Source organism: Eubalaena glacialis, chromosome X (assembly GCF_028564815.1).
Source record: "Eubalaena glacialis isolate mEubGla1 chromosome X, mEubGla1.1.hap2.+ XY, whole genome shotgun sequence".
In the NCBI taxonomy this organism is placed as follows: domain Eukaryota; kingdom Metazoa; phylum Chordata; class Mammalia; order Artiodactyla; family Balaenidae; genus Eubalaena; species Eubalaena glacialis.
This window is the reverse complement of record NC_083736.1, coordinates 78,620,933-78,648,861: the sequence shown is the minus strand read 5'-3', so window position 1 is coordinate 78,648,861 and position 27,929 is coordinate 78,620,933. Positions and strand designations below refer to the sequence as shown.

Below are 27,929 nucleotides of genomic sequence, written 5' to 3'. Positions count from 1 at the left end.
AAAAATCTACCAGTGTTAAGACTCTAATGATTACAGCAAACCATTGCTCACTTAATTTATAGTCTCACTGGGAAAGCAGTTCATCCTGAAGAAAATGGAAAAGGGAGACAATTTTTATCATAGAAAAGAGTAACCTGGTGATTCTCAATCTGAGAAACATATCAGAATTACCTGTGAGGCTTTTAAAAATTACAACTGCCTAGGCCTTACTCCAGACCTACTGAATTTCTTTTAAAGGTGAGTTTTAAGCCACAGGAAATCATTATAGGACCTATGCAGCACATAGCCACCTCAAACTCGGATAACTAAAAGGGATTGAAGTATCTGGGTTTGGTCTGATTCTACTAGAAATGAACAAACTTGACCTAGGTTGATTGCTGGTAACCAGCATTACATTTCTTGGCATTATTATTCAGATATAGTCAGACTATCTGACATTCTATTTCTGTTTCTGAGAGCCATCTCCTGTATTGCTTCCAGATTATGAGACCAGTGATAGTGCATTGCTCTAAGATCCACAACTGCCCCCAGCACAGGGATCAGTAATGGAAATTTACCCTTTTTCGTTCACTATTGCATTCTACAAAATTAGCCTGGGCTTGGTTTGTTTTTAGAATGAGACATACAATATTTTAAGGCGATGTCTGTACTTGTTATTTTTTCTACTTAGGAACAAAGAATACAAAACAACTTGTCTCCATTTTACAGTGCACGTAATGTGAGTGTTCTGAAAATTAAAACAAATGGAGAGGAAATAAATTGCAAAATGAATAAGAGAATACATGGATGCGCTCTGCAACTATGTCCAAATGGTAGCAGGCAAAAAGAGTTTAAGATTCCTTCTAAAGTATACTGTGACTTCCTGACTTTGATTACATAGCTTTTCCTTAAGTAAACATTAATGACAGAGCAAATATTCTTGTTGCCCAAAGAGGCTATTTTCTAGTAATTTTCTAGCCTATTTGTTTTAAAGCCTGATGCAAACCATACTAAGTAAACATTCTAAATAATTATAAAGAATAGATTTAAAGAGACTTTCTAATTCTTTTAATCAGCAGAATTTTCTTCTTCTAACAATAAGACAATATTTTTCCAATCTTATAGCACAACAGTGAGCATTTAACATCTAGAAATATAATATACAAGGATACATTATTTCAGAAAAAAACAGTCAGAAATGTGATGGTGAAAGTAGTCTAGCCTAAAATGTAATTTATGAAGTGAGGTCATCTGTAATCTTTATCATCCATACTGCCCAATATTGTTATTTGCTCATCATGATTCAGGGTGCATTCTTCCATAAATATGTATCTAGAGTCATATTAAACTTAAAATGAGAACTGTGGAGTTTTTTTTAATGCAGTTACTCTGGGAAGGATTAAAACCTGTATCATCAGTCAACTATTCATGAGCATCTACTAGGGGTAAGGTCCAATGTCAGATGACCTGAATGAGGGACAATAGAAAGTATAAGATGTGAATTTTGCTCTCAAGTACTTTACAAATGTAAGATATGAATTCATGAAGGGATATCTAACAATATAGGGAAATATAATATTAGACCTAAATACAGGTTATTCAGTTCTGTGCAGATTCAAAGTAAGATCTCAATATTGAAATAGATGGGTGAACTATCCTGCTGGATTACTGGCTATACTCACTGGTCTTATGAATATATGCTTGCATCATCAGGATGTGAGATAAGCAGGACATATTTCATTAGTATACCTCCTCTGCAGTTTTGTGTAATAATAACATGTAATTTTTTGTGGGTACTTACTATGTATCAGGAATTCTTCTAAGTTCTTTATGTATGTCAAATCATTTAATACTCTTAACAACATTACAAAGTGTATATGATTATTGTCCTGCTCATTTTAAAGATCAGGAAACTGTGGCTCAAGGGATTAAGTGACTTTCCCAAGTCATACAGCTATTATGTTGGGTAATTGAGATTAGAGCCCAGGCAATCTGAATCTTGGTCCCACACACTGACTTGCCATGCTATGCTAACTCAAGAGTCAAAGAACCTAAAGAATCCTAAAAAGTTAAAGCTGTAAGGAACCTTAGGAGACAGTGCAAATTCTTCCTCGTACACATAAGGAAACTAAAGCTCAAAGAGATGAAATGGCTTGCCTATCTATGATCACACAGCTAGTTAGAAAGAAACCATGATTGCAACCCATGTTTACTGATTTCCAGCCCCTGGGTCTTTCCATAATAATCATGATAATCCCTTTAAGCATTTCTCCTTTGCTTCATTTTTCCAATCTGGACTATTAAAAATGATGCATGTCTATAATTATCTGAGTTGAATTTGACTGTATACAAACAAAAGTAAATGGAAACACTGAGATATAAAGTGTGATATATAAAGTATGATAGATGAGAGATAGATGGATAGAATGAGATATAGATAATATAGATATATGGATATAACATATATAATAACTACCAAAACTCTGCTAGTAGATATTATTATTATTATTTTTTTTTAATTTATTTATTTATTGGCTGTGTTGGGTCTTTGTTTCTGTGCGAGGGCTTTCTCTAGTCGCGGCAAGCGGGGGCCACTCTTCATCGCGGTGCGCGGGCCTCTCACTATCGCGGCCTCTCTTGTTGCGGAGCACAGGCTCCAGACGCGCAGGCTCAGCAGTTGTGGCACACGGGCCCAGTTGCTCCGCGGCATGTGGGATCTTCCCAGACCAGGGCTCGAACCCGTGTCCCCTGCATTGGCAGGCAGACTCTCAACCACTGCGCCACCAAGGAAGCCTAGTAGATATTATTGTCCTCAATTTATGGATTAGGAATCTGAGGCTCATAGAGATCAGATAACCAGCTTAATGTCACACAGCTAGTAAGTAAATTCAAAATCAGGTCTGCTTGACTTTAAACTCCTATGTCATTTGTACTATCTGAGTAGTGGTTGCAATATGAAAATACTTTACAACTTTTACCCCATGGAGAAAAAACTTTGTGTGCTTTTCTTTTATAACAAAGATCATAATTTATTTTTCTAATTTACATGTAGTTGATAAGAATGGTTTTAATTAAGAGATCATTTATAATTAGACATTTTATTATTTTTAAAAAGTTATTTTTACTAAAATGTCTGTTATGGTGTGGAAGAGAAAATTTTAACCTAAACTGTCATTGAGTATTTTCAATATAGAACTGTCATTTATAAAAAAAAAAAAGGTGAGCTTGAAAAAGGAATACAGGTAAACAGTCTTACATGCATGCTCTATGAAAGAGTTCTATTCTCTAGGAATTGAAATATCAAATTAAATAGATATTTAGTGAGACCCTAGCTAGTGCAAAGTGCTCTGCAAGATCTCCTCACCATATTAGGCCCACATGGCCAGTTTTGTGTGAGGCTTACCAATTTCATCATTGAGCCCACCACAGTTCCTGGCATAGTACCTTACACACAAATGTAGTTTGAGTTAGACTACAGAAAAAGTATACCCAGTTCACAGAATCAAACAGGAAAGAGTATATAATAGGCTGTTTCAAAGAGTTGAAATGACTACAGCCAGAGAAATTATATTTAAAGTGAATCCAATTATGAGCCCACAGTGGAGTAAAGTTTGTCTTCTCTGAGACCTGGAAAACCTAAGTCCATATTCTGACTGAAAAACCCCAAACAGCTGCATCGTGATTTTGGTCCTTTTTATTTCCTTTAAAAAATAATAGTATGTGTTAAAATTAGGTATCTATACATTCTGGTCCCTGCAGAGAAGAAATTTGAAAATTTAGTCACATACTGCTCCTGGACAAACTCTCCACTGTTCCTTCCCCAGATCTCAGTTAAGGAAGAGCTTTAATTCCATTGCATAGCCCATTATTATGAGTTCTGTTACTGTTGTTGGATGATTAAAAGGAAGGAAAAGTACTGACAAACGAACACCTACTATGTGCTGAGCATTATGCTAAAGTTCACATCAACTTAATTTAATTCTCTGAATAATTCTGTAAGATGGGTACTATTATCCCTATTTTAAGACCAGAAGCTAACCCTCAGAAAGGCTAACTTGCTGAAGGCCAGCCAAGAGATCCAAACTGTAGCTCTCATCTGTCTGACTCTAAATCCACTATATCATATGCATGTATTTCTTGACCTAGTGTAGGACAAATGACCCTTCCTTAATTTCTGATAAACAGAAGAGCACCTCCTCAGAGTGGAAGAAACAAACTCAACCATAACAGAATAGAACAAGCAGGGCCTGAAGGGTGGAGTTGTGCCTGGTCATCTCATCTCACTTGAGGCTTGATACATCTTGCATCTCCATGATTTACCAAACAACTTGGATAAAGGCAAAAAAGATAAAGGGGGCTAGTACTTCACACTAGGAGTAATTTTTAGGTTACATGACAGAATCCAAATAAGTGGACTATAGGTTTCACAACTGTAAATCTGGTGCAAACAAAAGAAATTAGGAAATGATTAAACAACAAAGACTGCGACAGAGGAAAACTAAGAAAAAGTGGAGCTGGTTCAGAGGAAGGAGTCAGTGAAGATTTTATGGAGGAAAGGAGCCCTTAGCCAGGTCTCAATTTGGATGGGACCTGGACAAGAAGATGCATGGTACACCCATTCCAGACTAAATCATAGAGATAAGAATGAAGCTGTCTTGGGACCAGAGAGGAGACAGGCCTGCAAGGTAAAAATGAAGAGTATGATGGGAACAGTGAAAATAAATAATAACAATAAGTTGCATGGGGCTTACCAAGTACCAGGCACATTTCTAAGTGATTTATATTGTCACCACATTCTGGCAGAAATTCTGAAACTTAGGCACAGTTAAATGATCTGCCCAAAGTCACACAACAGGTAGTGTTAGGGCTGGGATTTGGAACCTATGAAGTGTGATTCCAGAGTTTGTTCAATTAACCACTACAATGATACATTAGAGGAAAAGCATATTCAAGCAAAGACATATAGGTACCACTTCTCTGTAGTCAACAATTAAGCTTTTCAATGCAAATTAAGAGAAAGCAAATATGTAGGAGAAATAGGTAAAAACTAGGCATAGCCTATAACTGGTCGAGATTCATAAAATTTATTACTTATGGGGAATGTGATTCACTATAAACTATAAATAAATTGAAATATATTTTATTTTTTAATTAATTTTTATTGGAGTATATTTGCTTTACAATGTTGTGTTAGTTTCTACTGTACAGCAAAATGAATCAGCTATACATATACATATATCCCCTCTTTTTTGGATTTCCTTCCCATTTAGGTCACCACAGTGCATTAAGTAGAGTTCCCTGTGCTATACTTTAAAAGAATTAACAGCACTTACAACATACTTTAAGTGGATCTATTAACTTTATATCCTTTTAATTCATAATCTGATCACTTAGAAAGATTAAGTGGAAAATTTCAAAGATTTTTAATTACCCTTTTTATCCTAATCTTCATATTACATAAAGTTTGATATACTATTATCAAACAGAGGTTAAAACTATGCACACACACAGCTACATCTATACACACTACATATTTAAGAGCAAAGGTGGGTAGTCAGCTCTGTCTCCATTGACTTTATTTTAGGTATTTTTAAGATAATAACATGTAGGAAGTCATATACAGTATTACTATCCCAACAATCTATACTAAGAAATGTTATCCACAATTACCATTGTTCAATTTGGCACACTAAAATATATGGTAGTGTCTGAAATATGTTTAAGAATTACATTTAAAGTTTAAGACATTAATTTTCAAACCACATATATTTTTCTGTATCTATCTATCATATATGACAAACTGCAACCATTGTAATATAATGGCAGTGTTCTTATAATTAAAGACAAATGTTTTTCTTCTTTAAATACCTTGATTTTTCTATTAAACAATGACCACTTAGTTGGAAAATGTAAATAGTGTGTGTAAAATTTTGATTTAAACCTTCCCCCACTTCTTTCTAAAGACAGCAGCCAAAAAACTGAATAAGTCAGGGTGCCTTTGAAGATATTTAATTAAAATCTAATCCCACATTCTTAAAAGCTCACATAAATTAAGCTGTCATTCAGGAGATTTATGCATTCACATTTGCATATTACGTACAATTCATCAATTACTCATGTTTGAAAGCAATGCCTTTCCCAGGGTACTGAACTGCCAACAGTGCCAACAGGCACATGCAACCCACAAAACCATACCTACTGGTACCTTGGAGAAAGCCACCTCCATATGGTCCTTCATTTGTACATCCACAGAGCTCCAAGCACACTTAGAAAAATATGACCATTGTTTGATGGATTTTATTCAGCTAAATTCGACAGAGATGAACATTTTACTTAATCTTGGTGCAATTGTATAGTGGTGGCAATTCAACAATCCTTCTTCCACTCATGGCAAGTTTTAAGATTGCAGTAAAGATACAGAATCGTTGCTGAGCTTCAGCATCACCAGTCAAAACAGTTAAGCTAATATTCTCTGCAAGTTGATAGAAGGCAACCATTTGTTTAGCATGGCATATTTGAGAACGGTAAAAAAAAAATGTAACAAATATATACCTGTGTGTGTGCATACATACATAATACATAGATACACATACACACAGAGTGACAGAGAGACTTGAAGGTGAAAATATCAAAGTGTGCAGTGGCTCATTCAGAACACTTGGAAAGCTTTAGATGTGGTGAAAATAAAATGCCCATAACTTTTCCAGACTGTGTTTTTTCCTAAATACTATTTTTGGGAAAAAATGGCAACTCTTTAATAGCACAATGTCTACAAGCAAACAGATGCAAAGACACATTTTCCCCATGAGCTATAAGCTGTTACAAGATACCTTTAACTTTTTATACATACTGAGAAAATAGGTCACTCTAGTAGTCCCAAAGGGAAAATGGTACACTTATAAGCCACGATATATAACAAAAAGAAACACAGAACCCAAATGACATAAAGGGGTAAGCTCAGCTACTGCCACAATATTTTACATGAGCCTATTCCTTAATAGTCAGTATAATTGTTTTAGAATTCCAAACAACTGCTTGCTTTAAAAAGTGAGGCCTGAACCAGGGACATTTCTCCTTTCATACGCAATGCCTTCTCCTCTCTTTCTAAAATCTGTCACCAATTCCTTTATCGTTTAGACATCCAGAAAACTTCTAAAACTTAGAGCAACTGGTAAATTTAAATGATCTTCTCTCATTTATTTTATATAAGTTATAAGCCTGTGTACTTGTACGTGTGCATACTGCAGCTAATGTTCAGCAAATGACTCATAAAAATTCAACTCTGTAAAGATGTTTTGAGTGCCCACTATGCACAAGGCACTGTGTTAGATGTTGTGGGGAGTATAAAGATGCATTATACATGGTCAGAACTCAAAATATAATAAGAAAAATATACATGTACACTAAGGACTAAAATACTGACATAAACAATGCATTTCGAGGACAAAAAGAGAGAAATATTCATCCTGAGACCAAAGGGGGTGGCATTTGATCTGGTCCTTAACGATGAGTATGATGAATGTGAAGATTGTTTCATAAATGTGCATGCCTTGTAGAGAGGCCATGCTAATCTTTCTCTGTATCATTCCAATTTTAGTATACGTATTGCTAGAAAAAAAACACATAATCAAAACTAGCTTGAGAATCTAGCTAGTGTTCAAAGCAGGAAAAAAACCAACACGAATATATGAGATAAACATTGTATCTTCTAGTTATATACTATTTTCCATGGTACATACAGCTGGTTTAGTATAAACTGTGCTTTTACATATATCAAACATTGGCCATTAGCCAGTCTTAATGTCAATTGCCATTGGGTATTAACTTGTTGCTGAACATTAGTTGGAATATAAAGACAGCAATAATAGTGGATTTATTCTATCAGAAAACAATATCTGCCTTTTATTCCTATCATCCTCTTCAATTGTCAAAATCCTGATTTCCCCCAACAGGTAATAGTATTAAGTGTGTATTACTTTTGTCATATAAATGTAATGTAAAACATTCCTATAAGAGGCAGTATGTTTAGTATCTGGCATGGGAGTAAATAGTACTGTAGAATAGAAGATTAAGTGTGTGTGTGTGTGTTTGTGTGTGTGTAATGTCACTCTCTCTGGCTGTAATTTAACCCTGAGGAAAAGTATTTGAGTTTGGTTCTGAACGAAAAAAATCTCTCATGAGTTACCAGGTTCAGTTAACAATGTTAGCAAAACAACTGATATTCAATGTGTCCAATGCTCTAGCATTCAGTGTTTGTTAGTTTTACAAGCTTTCTTCAAATCCTCCGTCTCTAAACGCTGCAAAACCTACATGGGTTTTAATTATGATCAAGAAGCTGTCAGAAAAAATCTATATGGACAGATTTTTAGAATAACTAATTATTCATTGTAACAATTCAACTAATTAAATAATGTCTGAAATATGTTATTTTAAATAATGCAGTGTAGTGGGGACATGTACAACATAAGGTGATTATATCTGAACAGTTAGTGATCATTTACTATTATAATGTTTTTGCCTTACAGGACAAAAACAGGTCTTTACGTAAATCATAACTGCTATTTACAACTGAAAGTTGTCTTATTACACTATCTCTCCTTAAGTGAAGAATAATGTATCATGCTGCCATCTGTCTCTTTTCAAGAAATATTTCTCCCTTCTTTCAGGAAAAAAAAAAAGACTATACCCCCACAACTTTATTTCTTCAGATGCACACAGCCCTAATACTGAATAATGTCTTATTGAATGATTAGAAAATAGTTCTTCATTTCCTATGCTTACTGTGGTAAAATCCTTAATTCATATAGGGAGGAAAATGTTTCCTAGGTGAAAAATCATAGCAGAATTCAAACCAAAGAGAATTCAAGTTTTGTTAATAAATAAAACTGCCATAAATCCAAATAACAAGGCTGACATTTTACCAGATATAGAACACTCCATCCTAAGTTACTCATTATTCTAAACATTAATTAAAACTAACTAGTGAATTAAAAGGTATTTTAAGCCAGAAATAAAGAGGGAAAAAAAGTCTCGCAAACAATCACTATAAATAAAATATTAAAGTGGCAAAACTTACAAGGTTGTCAGTGTTCTAAGTTTATTTTTAAACATATTAAGATAGGTATAGTATACAAATATTTTATGCTAGGAATGAGTGAACTGAATGAGATATCTGCTCAGTTTAGAGGCTATTTTGATATACTGGTTTTGTTCTAGTTCAATAGTTATAGAAAAATCTATAAATTCATTTCCAGTTCTAACTGAGTCATTGGATTAAAAACAATTTAGCTCAGCTTGTGATTTAGTAAAAATAATAATGATAATAATTTGGAGGTTTGGATTCCACCAATTAGTAAGGCTTACTGCATTTTTAGATCATAATTTAGTTTAGTTCAAATCCTTACTTTAGATAATAGCAAAGAGCTAGACTAATGACTAAATTATAGCACTGTGCAAAAATATCTCTTATCTTTTGACATATAATGTGTATTTTAAGCTAAGCATAATATCTTCCACATTGTATTAATTTTTATTTTACTTCCTCTTTATATTTTCTATCTAACAAAATTGTCCTAAAATTAACTTGTGCAACAAATATGCTACATGATAGTTGTCTTCAAGAATCTGATGATGCTATTATATGACATATGGCTGGCAGTGCGACTTCTGTGTTGGAAAAGGTATCACCTAACAAGAAAGATAAATGTCCTGTCTACTGTGAAACTCTATTATATGTTGTTTAGGCAAGAAAATCATTGAAAATGACAAAAGGTATGTCAATCAAAATATAGATATTAAAAATCCTTAAATACATATATTGATAATCCATACTGTGCTAAAAGAAGCACAATAAGCAGAATATTTTCTAAATTATAACTTTAAAGAAGGTCATAATTCTTGCCCCAGGCACACCTAAATATGAAACCTTCTTACTACTTTTTTGCAACAGCCTCACCATAAGCACCCATCGATTTTGCTGTCCAGAATGTTGTTTCAATCAAAATAAGATTAACAGTGCCACAGTAGAATATCAATGAAATATCTAACTTACTGAGAGCATCTATCAGGATAGAAAGAGGCAGAGTTTCGGTAGGAAACACTGTTAAGTTCCCATTTTCAAAGTTGGAGAATAAGGCAATAACAATCTCAATTCATTCAATTTGATATAGCAAATGCTTATTGAATTATTAATATTTACCATTGGTTAGCACTCATTATCAATCTAGTAGAATTTGGAAACTTTACACAAAAACATAGGTGCATGCATAAAATATGTATATATGTGTGTATATACATTTCCACATCACCAGAGCCTAGTAGAATTCATGGCACATGGTAAACACTTAATAAATGTTTATTGAATGACTTAATGATTTAATCCACTTTAATTTTCCACAGGTAACTCCCTAAAAATGTATTGTCACATCTCTTCTACCAACAATGTTATCTTTGTGAGGCTTACTGCGGACTGGGGGTTAAAATGGAGGACATTAAATATGTCTTCTTCCAACTGCTGGTCCTTATCGCTTTGTCCCTACCCTTCCCTTCCTAAGCCACACAGGCTAAATAAACAGCTAAGTCTTTAACTTCCAACATATTAGACAATATCACATTATAACTGTCTTTTGGGTTTTGTTGGATTTTGAATACAGGTCTTTAACATGATGACAAGACACACTCCCTAACCTTGTTCGGTGGGTGCATTAATTTCTAGGAGTAACAAGCTTGGAATCAGCATATAGAGTGGTATTTTACAGATGCCTTAACTAGAAATGAGATGAGTTCATAGCAAAAAGCTCAAAAAAGAATTGGTAATATGCCCACTAGCTTTCAATTGACATAATGAAGAGAGTCCCTGACATCTTAAAAGAAGGAGTTAGAATTAAATAAGTGAAGACATGCTCAGTTAAAAATGGAATAAGGACAAATGATAAATGGCATACCAATAAATGACAACAAGAAAATAATAAGATGAATAAAATGGGCAATAGCTTACAAAGTTACAAATGTAGGCAAATGAAGAGGAGAGCTCCCTAAATGACATCCAAATACTTAGAACATTACTCTAGTCAGCAATACTCTAACACCAAAATGTAAACATGCAGCTCTATATATTTCATGGTGTTCTGCGTATATTCTATTTTATTATTCAAGCACATATGAACTTGACTCATAATCATTGACAGTTACTATATATTTCTAGATTGAAAATACTGTCCAAATAAGAATGCAGTAACCAGGGCTTGCTCTGGTAATTCTTTCACACCTTTCATTCTTAAGCAGAATTGGAACTTTCTAATCACTTCTGGTTGCTGATACCAAGAAACAATAAGATATTACTTAGGAAAAAAGAAAAGAGAGTTCAGCATCATTTCTGCTGACACCATGATTTCACCCTTAGAACATTTTCTAAATTACAAGGTTAGATATTTGAAGCCAGTTACCCCAACATGTAAAATAGCTTTATGAGCTTGAAGAAGCCTCACCAACCATATTCTGTCTATCACTATAAAGTACCAACCCCACTTCTACCATTCAACAACTTATCCATGTAGCCTACTACTTTCATCTGCAATGTTAGATTTGCATTTAGATTGTGCAGCCATGGGGAACCATATAGCACAGTCTTTAACACCTCCAGCTTCCTTGCCCCAAATTGGCAAAATAAAATGAATTTATCAAGGTCTTCAAAGGTCATAGTATGGGAAATCAGTAACATATAGGCAAAACAAATGCATTATCCCATTTTTGTGTTTACTATACAGAGAGCCCCAACTGCAAAGCTCTTCAGGTCATTCATTCTGAAAAAGCATTGAAAATGAATATATTAAAGCAATCTTTCTATGTATTGAGATTAAAAGTAGGTAATTCTTTTTGAAGTAACAAATACTCTAAACCACCTTTTTAAAGCTTGTAGGAATCAAGTCAGGGCACAGAAGACTTAAGGCATCAACGTGATATCCCACAACATTATGTACACATCTCTTCCAGGTTGTCAAAATTATGGCCAGTTTCATTGGATCTGGTGCCCTTTACTTCAAAGAACCTACAGATATCTGTCAGAAACTATGGTATCTGGATGTGTATTCTGCTAGTCAAGAATGTCACAAATTCAAAGCCATAGTCTTGGGTGCTCCATGCATTTAAGCATGATCTGATGGACACCACAGGTTCCTTTCAAAACGGAGCTGCTGGGAACATGCAAGTATCCCTGACAGTATCAAGACAGAGGGTTTGCAAAGGAAGCAAATATAGCTCACCTCTTTTTTGGACATGCAAATCTCTGTCCATACCTCTTTTCTGAAAGGATAGAAGAGTTCCAAATATACCAAAAATTCTCATTTGTGCATTTTGATTAAGTTGAACTTTATGACATTATCAAATATTTTGTTATTTGTCTCTCTTTCTCTGAATTTAAAGCTGTAGTATATTTCAAATTTTATATTTTCACTAGAGTAAAAAATCAAAGATTGTCATGGAAGAAAAACTATCCATACTTTTTCTTTCAGAGAAAAACAGAAATGTAAATTTATAAAAATTGTTTAGTTTTGAATTATGATTTGTAGAAATTTAGGAGTCAAGAAAAAGCATAATACTGAGCTCAGCTCTGTTCTTTTCTTAATAATATATATTTCTTTTCTTATCTTATTCATTGTAAGCCTTCCTATTCTTAGCAGCTAAAAGCCATTCATCCTTCTGAGGTCACGCTATTCTCTATCTTTTTCTATACCTGTCTTAAGGCATTTACACTTCTTACCTTTTATTTAATCAATACAGAAATACATGAATTATTTCTCATATTAGATTCAAGGGGCAAGCAGGAAAAACATGTGCCTCCATATACTCCTATAATGTCCAGTACAGTTCTTTGAATATTATCATATACATGAAAATAAAATCATACACATATAATAGGCTTAAAGATAGTTAACATGTTTTTCAAAGTATAATAATTAACAGAATTGTTCAGGGAATGGAATATTATACTTAGTATGTCATAGAGCTTTGCTGAATCTGCTCAAAATGACTTTAAATTATGCTTAAAGTCCTATAGTTTAATATCTTTAGAAATGTTAGAACAATTTCCTACTTTTGCAAATACAAGCTTATAAATAAAATGGAATCTTTCTCAGATGACCAGAGATCTTGCTATAGCTTAGGGTCATCACTCTGAACATAACTAAACATTGTGCCATAGAGATGCAGAGAGCAAATAAAATTGAAATGAAATGTGTACTGATGCCAAGATACTTCTTGAATTGCCTTATCTTGCCATATTCTCCTCAAAGTTAAGTACAACTCCCCAGAGAAATTTGTTTAATTGAGTATTTAAAGTAGTTGTTTTTCAGTTAATCATGGTTCTGCTGTAACATTACCAAGCATTTCCAACCCACTCTACAGAATGAGCAAGACATCCATATACCATTTAAAAATATATACTATGCAAGTATATATGTATATATACTTATAAATGTATAAATACATATATACAAAATTTACAAATGTATAAATACATATATATAAAAAACCATATAATATAAATACATATATATATACAAAATCATTCAAAACCATTATGATAGGAAACAGCTTACAATGATGAATAGGCATTCTGCAATTCTTCATTGTATTGTGGACTTGTGAATTTATTTGCCAAAAGGAGTGAAGAATGTATTAATTAGGTGAACAATACATGTACAATCCCCCTCCTGCAGAAATGCTCTCATTTCAATGGGAAAATCTCACGATGACAACTGATTTTCAAATTTCAGTTTTGTATTCTCTACTGTTCATTTCCCATTCATCATCTGCATTAATTTCACTCTATTCATTCTGCTTTTGTGTCAATATAATGCAAAAATATAACAACCAAAACATCACTCCCAAGGAAGGAATTTATTCTAAGGATAATGTTTGTTTTATACAAAAATACATCTATGAGAAATATAAAGAAACTATTCAAGTCAGAGTGAGCTACTGAGGTACTCATATATTTATAGTTTAATCTGTTATTTTCCTTCTCTTTCATTCTCTATCTTATAACATTTGTTTTTATATCATAAATGTTTTTCAATTAAATGGAAAATGAACAACACTTTTTTGTCTACACATATAGATGGGAACTCTTCAATGACATTTCTATGTGGATAGCCTCCCATAATCTGTACATAAAGGTTTTTGGTCAAGGTCATGCTAATACTTTCCAAAATAATTATCTTTTTGCTAAGAAGTTCTGAGTCTATATTATTTTTTCATACATGATAGAGAAAACTTATCCAATGAATAAGAGACCAAAGCTTTGAAAGGGTAAATGTCAAAAGCAAATTAGACCTCTGATGACATGAACTCCAAGGAAAATCAAATACAATACCTCTTCTATGAATTTGTAATTGCATACCAGAAAGTAAAGAATAAGATAAACATTTTTCTGTTTGTTTTTCACTTTCACAGAAACTCCATCGTTATATGCTTTTAGATGGCCACATTTTGCTGACATTTACAAACATTTCATGTTGATCTTACATGGGTCACATCAATCATCTATACAGTTTCAATGACACTTTGTTAAATAAACTGTCATGAAAGATTTATAGAGAATTTGATAAAAGTAAAGAAGATGTAGTTTAGCTTTTAAAGATGCATTACTCCTTTTCTGAGGGGTAATATCACTTTGAAAATACCACTAAGCTTTTCTAGCAATAAGTAAAGAAAGCAAAAAAAAATCCCTTTCTCCCATACTTTTATTTGCATAACATTCTTCTTCCAAACATAGGAGGTGGGAGTGGGAAAGAGAACTATCTCAATTCAATGCTCCTTAGATTTAATGGTTGTGCATTGATCCCATTTTAAGAAATATTACATGTAAGTTAACAGCATTCAAAATTTATCCACTAAAGAATAATTAAATAAATATGAGTCCTTAATCCATTCATGCAAACAAGTGCTTCCCTCAAACACTTGAATATTGTATTTTGAATTGGATGGTATATGATGACAAAAATGACACAAATTATTCCTCACACATTATTGAGGCATTCAAGTGCAAGAGGGTTACACTGGAATTCAGTGTAAAAAGCTACACTGGAATTCACAGATTTTTTTAGCATGAATAATTACAATATGAGACCATTTAATTTAATTTTAAGCTAGCAGCTGCCTTAAGCACCTGGCTAGTTTTGTTGTTTGTTTTTTTCATGAAATTAAAAATGGGTATTACTTTGACTTAGACTTGTAAAGTAAGTCTAAGTCTAGAGGCTGAGGCTCTAGTAGGCAAGCAATAATGAAGCCATGTTATGTTCGCAATTATATATCTCGTTGTGGTGGGAGAGTAGGCAATAAAGATTTTGTTAACATCATGGATCTCATTTTTTTTTTCGTTTTACATGTGAATTTGTTGAAAATTACTAATTTAGAATATAATTCCAAATTGTGACACTGTTCTAGACTCCCTTGTAAGTTTCCTTGCCTAATGAACTATCGATATTTGCTGAGATATTTCCTTTGCTATCAATTCTCAGGAAAAATTTAAAATCTTTCAGATCACTGAGTTTTGTTGCCTGCAAAACAAGGATACACTCTGATAATGAATAATTTATAATCTAAACATTTCAGATGCTTATATTTAAGATAGTAAACAATACATGCTAGAACCCAAGAATATAAATGCTTAGTACAATATTTTGCAAAGTTAAATGCATATTACTTATTCAATATTAAGACATGTACTGGTTATGTTTCTAAAGATGAGATTTGACCTGTTATATAATCACATATGTGTTTTAAAAATAAGCTCTATTGTAATAGAATTCAATTCTATAATTGGTTAGAGTACACTAAGCATTCTTTATGAAAAGAAAGTCCAGAGAAAGCTTACATTTTAAACATAGCATTCATAATTCGTTTACACATAGCAGTTTGAAATTTAGTAATATTATAGTAATTAAATAATATTGTATATAGAGATATGTAAAAAATCTTTTTCTATTTCAAAGGCTAAGTTTCTCCTCTCATAACATTTACTACATTATTGTTACACATTTTAGTGCCTAAATATCTTTTTTGTAAGTTTCTTTCTTTAAGAAACCACTATGACCCCTAACATGTTTTACTCATGTGACAGTAGGCTGAGGTTTTGAGCTTTTGATTCTCTTTTATTTTTAAGTAACCAGCTCTTCATTTGTTATGAAATCAAGGGAGAAGTTTCTCTCTTAGAGGAAAATAGAGTCAGAACGCTCTATGACATAAATCACAGCAACATCCTTTTTGACCCACCTCCTAGAGAAATGGAAATAAAAACAAAAATAAACAAATTGGACCTAATGAAACTTAAAAGCTTTTGCACAGCAAAGGAAACCATAAACAAGACCAAAAGACAACCCTCAGAATGGGAGAAAATATTTGCAAATGAAGCAACTGACAAAAGATTAATCTCCAAAATTTACAAGCAGCTCATGCAGCTCAACATCAAAAAAACAAACAACCCAATCCAAAAATGGGCAGAAGACCTAAATAGACATTCCTCCAAAGAAGATATACAGTTTGCCAACAAACACATGAAAGGATGCTCAACATCACTAATCATTAGAGAAATGCAAATCAAAACTACAATGAGATATCACCTCACACTCGTCAGAATGGCCATCATCAAAAAATCTACAAACAGTAAATGCTGGAGAGGGTGTGGAGAAAAGGGAACCCTCTTGCACTGTTGGTGGGAATGTAAATTGATACAGCCACTATGGAGAACAGTATGGAGGTTCCTTAAAAAACTAAAAATGGAACTACCATACGACACAGCAATCCCACTACTGGGCATATACCCTGAGAAAACCATAATTCAAAAAGAGTCATGTATCAAAATGTTCATTGCAGCTCTATTTACAATAGCCAGGACATGGAAGCAACCTAAGTGTCCATCAACAGATGAATGGATAAAGAAGATGTGGCACATATATACAATGGAATATTACTCAGCCATAAAAAGAAACGAAATTGAGTTATTTGTAGTGAGGTGGATGGACCTAGAGGCTGTCATAAAGAGTGAAGTAATTCAGAAAGAGAAAAACAAATACTGTATGCTAATACATATATATGGAATCTAAAAAAACAAAAATGGTTCTGATGTACCTAGGGGCAGGACAGGAATAAACACACAGACGTAGAGAATGGACTTGAGGACGGGAGCGGGGGAAGGGTAAGCTGGGACGAAGTGAGAGAGTGGCATGGACATATATACACTACCAAATGTAAAATCGATAGGTAGTGGGAAGCAGCCACATAGCACAGGGAGATCAGCTCGGTGCTTTGTGACCACCTAGAGGGATGGGATAGGGACGGTGGGAGGGAGACACAAGAGGGAGGAGATATGGGGATATATGTATATGTATGGTTGATTCACTTTTTTATAAAGCAGAAACGAACACACCATTGTAGGGCAATTATACTCCAATAAAGATGTTTTAAAAAAGTAATTATATCAAAGTAATGGTACACTAAAAGTTACATATCAAAAGAAGGATCTATTATAATTCTATAAATGTCTTCAAAGTAATGAATATGCTCAATTAAAATATGTGTGGATTGAAAAGAAAAAAAAACGGAGAAGTTTCCGAGTTGTTAAAATTGAAGGGGGAGCAAACTTGATTTTCAAATTAAGTCTTGACTAGCAATTCAATTGCACAAACACATTTTGAGAATCACTGGACAATTTTACAGTAAAGAGTAAGTAATGAGGACATTATTAATATCATACAAAGGCAGCTTCTTATTATAGTCCTATATATAACAAGACATTCATTATCCTGTGCATGGCATTTTTATTTTATCAAAAAAATTTTTGAGTAAAGGAACTTAACTTTGGGATTAGAAGTAGCTAAGTATGCTACTTAATAGCACCAGATCTGCACACTTACTATCATGTCAGAGATGTTTTCATTACAAAACTGTTGCAATTCTAATCATTAGATGTGCTAAAATGAAATTTAGGAGACTCTTATTCCAAGTAAAACTAAACATTATCTAAGAAAGCAGAAACTACAAAGAATGAACCAGGGCATTTTCATTATCTTTAATATTTACAAGTTAAGTTTGCTAAGTTAAAAGTCAGTGAAATATATCTGTATCCTACATTAATTTGTCACACAAACTTAGAGGTTAGTAAAATATGTTTGAATCCCATGAATCCAAATGAGCAAACATACAAAGCCTACAGCATGGTGTCAGGTACACAGTGAGTGCTCAAAGGTTGTTTTTAAATAACTGAAGGATTCTCTCAGAAAGCATTTTAAAGAAACAGTTAAAATTCTTGCAAAAGTATAATTAATCTTTTCATAAATATTTTTGAGAAGCATCCAGATGCCTTATAATGGTCTTTAAGAGTTTATACAGCTTCTAAGTTTCATTAGGTCCCATTTGTTTATTTTAGTTTTTATTTTCATTACTCTAAGTGGTGGGTCAAAAAAGATCTTGCTGTGATTTATATCAGAGTGTTCTTCCAAAAAAAAAAAAAAAAAGAGTGTTCTTCCTATGTTTTCCTCTAAGACTTTTATAGTGTCCAGTCTTACATTTAGGTCTTTAATCCAGTTTGACTTTATTTTTATGTATGGTGTTAAGGAGTGGAAACCATAAAAAAGACGAAAAGACAACCCTTAGAATGGGAGAAAATATTTGCAAACGAATCAATGGACAAGGGATTAATCTCCAAAACATACAAACAGCTCATGCAACTCAATATCAAAAAAACAAACTACCAAATCCAAAAATAGGTGGAAGACCAAAATAGACATTTCTCCAAAGAAGACACACAGATGGCCAACAAACACATGAAAAGATGCTAAACAATTCTAATTATTAGAGAAATGCAAACTAAAACTACAATAAGGTATCACCTCACACCGTTCAGAATGGCCATCATCGAAAAATCTACAAACAATAAATGCTGGAGAGGGTGTGGAGAAAAGGGAACCCTCTTGCATTGTTGGTGGGAATGTAAATTGATATGGCCACTATGGAGAACAATATGGAGGTTCTTTAAAAAGCTAAAAATAGAATTACCATATGACCCAGCAACCCCACTACTGGGCATATACCCAGAGAAATCCATAATTCAAAAAGACACATGCACCCCAATGTGCATTGCAATACTATTTACAATAGCCAGGTCATGGAAGCAACCTAAATGCCCATCCACAGACGAGTGGATAAAGCCATAAAAAGGAATGAAACTGGGTCATTTGCAGAAATGTGGATGGACATAGAGACTGTCATACAGCATGAAGTAAGTCAGAAAGAGTAAAACAAATATCGTATATTAATGCCTATATGTGGAATCTAGAAAAATGGTACAGATGAACCTGTTTGCAAGGCAGAATTAGAGACACAGAAGTAGAGAACAAACATATGGACACCAAGGGGGAAAAGGTGGGGTGGGATGATTTGGGAGATTGGGATTGACATATATACACTAGTATGTATAAAATAGATAGCTAATGAGAACCTGCTGTATTAGCACAGGGTACTCTTCTTAGTGCTCTGTGGTGACCTAAAGGGGAAGGAAATCCAAAAAAGAGGGTATATATGTATACATATGGCTGATTCACTTCACTGTACAATAGAAACTAACACAACATTGTAAAACAACTATACCCCAGTAAAAAAATGGAAATTAAAATAAAAAGTTTATACAGCTTCTATAAATATCTCTTCCAATCTACAACTTAAGCTTCTTAGGGAAACAAGTTTTACAGGGTAAAACGTGTTATAAAACAACTGAAGAACAAAATAGCATGTTACTTTCATGTTTGAGGTGAAAAAAATGTTTATTTTTGGAATATTTACACGACTTAAAACCAATTATTTGTGATTAAAACCATCCCTCTTATTTCTTTTACTTCAAAATTGTTTAAGCCCTTATATAATAAGTAATGTGTCTATATAGTAAATTTTGCCTCACATGCTTAACCCTTTATCTTCAAAGAAATCTTTATAATTTTTTCCAATTATACTATATCTAGCTCTTTCTGTTACAAATTCTTTCGTACAGACTTGAACATGAACCAACTTCTACAACCCATTATAATAAATATCTCTTATTTACAGAAGCTGAATATTAATTGAGAACCAAAACGCTGTATTATTTCATGACCATATCGTCACTATCAGAAGTCCTAAGACGACCTACTATTCGTTTCCCCTCAGGAATAAAACTGTATTCTTTAGCTTGCATCAGAAAACAGGCCACAACCAAGACAAATGTACTTTTTTGCTATATTTCTTCAGTCCATTATCTCCTTCATTAATCACGTTCTATCAGCCCCTGACTGGGTGAGCAGCTTTATTTCCAGATTGCGTGTTACCCTTTCACATTACTCACAGGGTCTTAATCTAGTCCTGTTTAAAGACTTACAAATCCTATCATGAATGTCAAATTGAAAAATCTTTTTTGACTTGGAGCTTTTTCCAATATTTAGCTTTTTAATGAAAACTTTATTATGTAAAATATGACACAAAAAGAGCATAAAGTATAAAATATCCTGAAAAGTAAGAAGAGTTTGGATAGTTCAATTATAAGTTTAGACTCTGATACAGTAAAAAGAGCAATGTATAAGAAAGAGAGTCTAAAACCAAAATTTCTCTTTCATGTAATTTGTCAATCAAATTTACTGGAACGATTTGGAATGGACTAAAATATAATTACTAAATGAAATGAGGTGTTTTATTTAAAACTGATCACTGTGTAGTTTCATATTGGTAAGTATTGCTGGGAACAATCCACTTTGGGGATCTGCCATCCCCCAAACAAACACCAATGGGTTTAAAATTTTCACCCTTCTCTCACCAGACTAAGCCTTAAGGTGTTAGCTTCAGAATCTTTGTACTTTCTGCTGTCTCTGCCTAAAACATTCTTACCCAATATTTAGGTTGCTTGCCACTCGTTTTATTCAGGCTCAAATGCTGCCTCATCAGAAAAGCCTTCTCTAACCACCTAATTGAAAAAATATCCCAAAGACATTTTCATTTGTTTTCTCTGCCTTATTTTTCCTCATTGTACTTATCTCATATGACTTATAAGTTGTTTACTCATTTATCATTTGTCTCCCTCAACTATAATGTAAATATAATTTTGTTTTGTTCATTATTACATTTCTGGGCCTAGAACTAAACCTAGCACATGCGATCAATAGATAATTTTAACTAGTAAATAAGTAAACTTGAATTTAGTAGGTTTTCTTTAGGTACATCCTACACTTAAATTTACACAATAGTGTAAGTTAAACTGATTGTGAGATTCTTGCATGTAGGTGACCTTGCCCCTGAATGTCTAGCTGCTCTCAATCAGTCATAACTAAGCACAGTTAATCCTGTAACAGGCCATGCCTCACGAAGCTTTCTCACAGTCTGGCTGAGATAACAGGCCATGTAGTACTCTGATCCCGACCACTTCTGTTACTTACAGAGTTGCTATCTGTCCTCCTGACCCAGAATTCCTTGAGTACCACAGGCTGCTGAGATGACATCTTATTCCCTCCTCCTTTTTCCATAAGCATAAGGCTGCATTCTGAATAAATTATTGAAACTCTCAAGCTCTCATCCTCATATTCAATTCCATAGGTATAGGGAGGGAGAAGACAGTGGTATTATAACTACATTTGACTACATATCATATAATATTCAAACTGCAGAAAACCAGAGATTAAGAAAAATACCTGGATATAAGTCAGATTGAAAAAAAAAAAAACTTGCCTGTAGAACAGCAAAGAGTTACATCTGACTTCTGCTCAGAAGCCATGCAAGCAAGCAGAGAGTGAAGTGAAATATTTGAAGTGTTGAAAGAAAAAGCCCACCAAATTAGAATTCTGTATTCTGTGAAATTATCCTTCAAAAGTAAAGGAGAAATAGACTTTCTCAGACAAACAAAAATTGAGGAAATTTGCTGCCAGTAGACCTGGCTTGCAAAAACGTTAAAATAGGTTAATCAGAAAGAAAGAAAAGTATATAGGTCAGAAACTCAGTCTACATATAGAAAAGATAAGTATTAGAGAAGGAATAAATGAAGGTAATATAAAACCTTAACATTTCTTATTCTTAATTTAGCTAATAGATAACAGTTTGTTCAAAATAATAACAATGCATTCAATGACTATGGCTTATATATAAGTGAAATGAATGACAGTAATAATACAAGGGACAGGAGGAAGGAATTAGAAATATTTTGTTATTATAAGGTAGTTGCCCTACCTAGGAAGTAGTATAATGTTATTTGAAAGTAGAGTTGGGTTTGTTTAAAATGTATGTTCCATTACACTAGAACAACTGCTAAATGATGTAAAAAAAAAAAAAAAAAGTATAATTGATTTGCAAAAGAGGAGAGAAAATTAAATGATATAAAGTGCTCAACATAGGGACTTCCCTGGTGGCGCAGTGGTTAAGAATCCACCTGCCATTGCAGGGGACATGGGTTCAATCCCTGCTCTGGGAAGATCCCACATGCCACAGAGCAACTAAGCCCATGCACCACAACTACTGAGCCTGCACTCTAGAGCCCAAGGGCCACAACTACTGAGCCCATGTGCCACAACTACTGATGCCCGCACACCCAGAGCCAGTGCTCCGCAACAAGAGAAGCCACTGCAAGGAGAAGCCCGCACACTGCAACAAAGAGTAGCCCCTGCTTGTCACAACTAGAGGAATCCCGCGTGCTGCAACAAAGACCCAACAGAGACAAAAATAAATAAATAAATTTATAAAAAATAAAAATAAAAAAAAAAGTGCTCAATGTAAACCAGAGAATGTAGAAGAAGGGTGAAAGACAAAAATAGGAACAAATTACAAGGACAACAAACAGAAAACAGTTACAAATATGGCAGATATTAATCCAACTATATCAATAATCACTTTAAAGGTCAATGATCTAAAATATGTCAAGTAAAAGAGACTGTCACAGTGAATCAAAGAACAAGACCCAACTATATGTTGTCTACAAGAAATGTACTTTAAATATAAAGACATATATAGATTAAAAGTAAAAAGATGGAGAAAGATATACCATGCAAACACTAATCAAAAGAGAGGTGGAGTCGCTATATAAATTTCAGGCAGAACAGACTCCAGAGCAAGGAAAATTATTAGTGATAAAGAGGGCCATTACAAGATGATAAAAGTGTCAATTGTCCAAGAAAACATAATAATATTTAATGTGTATGTACCTAACCCTAACAACAGAGTATCAAAATATGTGAGGCAAAAACTGATAGAACTGCAAGAAGAAATAAATGAATACATTATTATAGTCATAGACCTCAACACCCCTTTATGAGAAATGGACAGATCCTGCAGGCAGAAAATCAATAAGTACATAGTTGAACTCAACAGCACCATCAATCAACTGGATATAATGAACATCTATAGACTATTTCATCCAACAACAGCAGAATACACATTCTTCTCAAGCTCAAATAGAAGATTCACCAAGATAGACCACATTTGGGGCCATAAAATACACCTTAACAAATTTAAAAGTAGAGAAATCATACAATATCAGCTCTCAGACCATAATGGATTTAAAGTAGAAGTCAATAACAGAAAGACAGCTGGAAAATTCCAAACTACTTAGGGATTAAACAACATGCTTCCAAATAACACGTGTCAATGAAGAAGTCTCCAGAGAAATGTAAAAATATTTTAAACTGAATGAAAATGAAAATACAACTTAACAAAATGCGTGAGATGCAGTGACTGCATTGTTCAGAGGGAAATTTAGAGCACTGAAAGCATATATTTTTAAAAAGTAAAGATTTAAAATCAATAATCTAAGTTTCCACTTTATGAAACTAGAAAAAGAGCAAATTAAAACTAATGTAAGCAAAACATAAAAAATAATTATAAGTAAAGTTGAAACAAAAGAAATTGAAAGAGATTGAATCAATAGAGAAAATCAACGAAATCAAAAGTTGGCTCTTTGAAAAGTTCAACAATATCAATAAGCCTCTAACCAGGTGAACTAAGGAAAAAGAAGACACAAATTAACTGATATGAGAAATGAAAGAGGAGCCATCACTACAGATGTCATGGACATTAAAAGTTTAATAAAAGGATAATAAAGGAATATAATAAACTCTATGCCTATAACTTTGATAACTTGTATGAAATAGACCAATTCATTAAAAAACACAATCTGCAAATCTCTTACAAAAAGAAATAGATAATCTGAATAGACCTACATCTATTAAAGAAATTGATCAAGAATTAATAAACTTGCAAAATAGAAAGCACCAGGCTGAGGTGGGTTCACTGGTGAATTCTACCAAATATTTAAGGAAGAAATTATATAAATATTCCAGTATTTCTTTCAGAGGATAGAAGCAGAGGAAATAACTCCATAACTCATTCTAAGAGGCCAGCATTACCCTAACATCACAACCAGACAAAAACATTACAAAAAGAAAAGACTAAATCTCATAATCATAGATGCAAATATCCTCAACAAAATATTAGCATATCAAATCCAACAATGTATAAAAATAATTTTACACCAAGACCAAATGGGATTTATTCCAGGTATGCAAGGCTGGTTCAAATTTCAAAAATAAATTAATGTGAAGTGGAGAGGGTGATCAAGCTGGCAGACTAAGAGGATATGGAGCTCACCTCCCCCACAAACACTACAAAAATACATCTACATGTGGAACGATTCTCCTGGAAAACTAACTGGAAACCACCAGAAGGACTCGTGTAAAACTGAGACTGTAAGAAAGATACACATGTGATCGGATAGGACTGGAAGAAAAGAGATCAGGTAAGGACCTGTACCCCAGAAGGGGACTCAAAGGAAAAGGGAGACTGCATGGCTGGACACTCTGGAGAGTGAGCGGGTTGAGCCACAGACTAGGCATCCCAGTCCTGGGGTCCTACATGTGGGAGACAAGCCCCTTTGGCTGATTGGAGAACCACTGGGACAGATAGAAAGGTTGGAGAAGCACAGACTCCACTTGTGAGGAGGGCACAGGTACTGGCTTGCCCCCAGGCAAGGCAGAGAGAGATCTGCCATAGCAGCTGCTGCCTCACAATGCTCCCCAGTCTGAGCTGAGTGAACACCCAGGCCTGCTCACTCTGTGCCACAAACAAAATGAAAAAAAATGAAAGAAATCTATGAGATCTTTGGCATATCATTCAACATGCCAAAATTCGCATTATAGGGGTTCCAGAAGGAGAAGAGAGGGAGAAGGGTATAGAAGTGTATTTGAAGAAATTGTGGCTCCAAACGTCCCAAACCTAAAGAAGGAAAAAGATATCTAGGTATGGGAAGCACAGAGGTTCCCAAACAAGATGAACCAAAACAGAGCCACAGGAAGATATATATTAATTGAAATGCCAAAAGTTAAGAATAAAAAGAGAATTCTAAAGGCAGCAAGAGAAAAGCAAAGAGTCATGTCAAGGGAATACCCATAAGGGTATCAGCTGATTTCTCTGCAGAAACTTTGCAGGTCAGATGGGAGTATCATGATATAGTCCAAGTGCTGAAAAGGAAAAACCTGAAACCTAAGATATTCCACTCAGCAGGATTATCATTTAGAATAGAAGGAGAGAAAAAGAAATTCTCAGACAAGCAAACTCTAAAAGAATTCAGCAATACTAACCTACCCTAAAAGAAATGTTTAAGTGTCTTCTCTAAATGGAAAAAAAAGTAAGAATCTATATGAAAGAGTAAATCCCACTAGAAAAGGCAGATATGTAGTAAGGATTGAAGATTACTTAAATAAGCCATTATGTGGATTAAAAGACATAAAATTGTAAAAGCAGTGATAACTATAATAATCAGTGAAGAGATAAGCATGAAAGTGTAAACTATGACATCAAAAACACAAAATGTGGGGGAAAGGAGAAAAACTGTAGATCTTTTAGAATGTGTTTGAACTTAAGTGACTATCAGTTTAAATCAAGTAGATATAATTATAAGTCAATATATGAATCCCATGGTAACCACACATCAAAAACCTACAATAGATACACAAAAACCAAAATGAAAGAAATCCAAGCATACTACTAAGGAAAATCATTAAACCACAATGGGCAAAACAAAAAGAAAAAGAAATGAACAGAGAAAGACTACAAAAACAAGTGGAATACAAGTGATAAAATGGCAATAAGTACATACCTATCAATAATTACTTTAACTGTCAATGGACTAAATGTTCCAATCAAAAGATAAAGGTGGCTGATTGGATTAAAAAAACAAGACTTTTCAATATGCTGCCTACAAGAGACTCACTTCAAGGCTAAAGAAACAGACTGAAAGTGAGGGGATAGAAAAAAATATTTCATGTGAACAGCAATGACAAGAAAGCGGGTGTAACAATACTCATATCAGACAAAATAGACTTCAAAATAAAGGCTATAACAAAAGACAAAGAAGGGCATATGTAACTATAAAAGGATCAATACAAGAAAAAATATTACGCTCGTTAACATATACAGACCCAATATGGGAGCACCTAAACATATAAAGCAAAAACTAGTATACATAAAGGGAGAAATTGATAATAACACAATAATAGTAGAGGACTTTAATACCTCACTGACATCATCAGACAGATCACTGAGACAGAAAATCAATAAGGCAACAGCAGTCTTAAATGACACTATAGACCAGTTGGACTTAATAGATATTTACAGGATACTACATCCAAAAACAGCAGAATACACATTCTTTTCAAGCGCACATGCAACGTTCTCCAGGATAGATCACATACGAGGCCACAAAACAAGTCTCATACTGAATTATGTCTTCTTGAATGAATCATAAGATAATGTAATAAACAGTTATATGCCAGCAAATTGGACAACGTAGAAGAAATGGACAAATTTCTAGAAACATATAGCCTGCCAAAACTGAATCAAGATGAAACAGACAATTTGAACTGACCAATCACTAGAATTGAAATTGAATTTGTAATTAAAAAAAAAAAAAAAAAAAACTCCCAGCAAACAAAAGTCCAGGGCTGGACAGCTTCACAGGGGAATTCTACCAAACACATAAAGAAGAACTAATACCTATCCTTCTCAGACAATTCCAAAAAAAATTGAAGAGGAGAGAATGCTTCGAAATTAATTCTGTGAGGCCAAAATTATCCAGATACCAAAACCAGACAAAGACACTACAAAAAAGAAAATTACAGGCCAACATCTTTGATGAATATAGAGGCAAAAATCCTCAACAAAAAAGCTGATAGTTTTCCCACTAAGTTCAGGAGCAAGAAGAGGATGACCACTCTTGCCATTTCTATTTAACATAGCATTGGAAATCCTAGCCACAGCTATCAGATAAGAAAAAGGAATAAAAAGTATCCTATTTGGAAGGAAAGAGGTAAAGCTGTCACCATTTGCAGAGGACATGATAATTTATATCGAGAACCTTAAAGTCTCCCCCCAAAAACTATGTGAATTAATAAATGAATTCAGTAAGGTTGCAGGATTCAAGATTAATATATAGAAATCCATTGTACTTCTATGCACCAATAATGAAATATCAGAAAGAGAAAGTAGAAGAAAAAAACCTTTTTAAAAATCACATCAAAAAGGATAAGATACCTAGGAATAAACTTAACCAAGGAGGTGAAAGACCTATACGCTGAAAACTAGAAAATATTGTTGAAGGAAATTGAAGATGATACAAAGAAATGGGAAGATATCTGGTGCTCTTGGATTGGAAGAATTAATATTGTTAAAATGGTCACATTACCCAAAGCAATCTACAGAGTTAATGCAATCCTTATAAAATACCCATGATATTTTTCGCAGAACTAGAACAAATAATGTTAAAATTCATATGGAACCACAAAAGACCCTGAATTTCCAAAGAAGTAGGAGAAAAAAGAGCAAAGGTGGAGGTATAACCCTTCCAGACTTTGGAATATACTACAAAGCTACAGTAATCAAAACAGCATTGTACTGGC

General features: G+C 33.8%; 1 protein-coding gene and 1 non-coding gene across 2 annotated transcripts in view; both read right to left on the bottom strand.

Annotated features, from left to right (window-relative positions):
* Positions 1-27,929, bottom strand: part of DACH2 (dachshund family transcription factor 2) — a 611,154-nt gene that overhangs the window by 395,366 nt on the left and 187,859 nt on the right. The window lies entirely within an intron of this gene.
* Positions 7,495-7,600, bottom strand: LOC133082780 (U6 spliceosomal RNA). Its single transcript, XR_009699007.1, has one exon. It is a non-coding gene; the product is annotated as a U6 spliceosomal RNA (small nuclear RNA).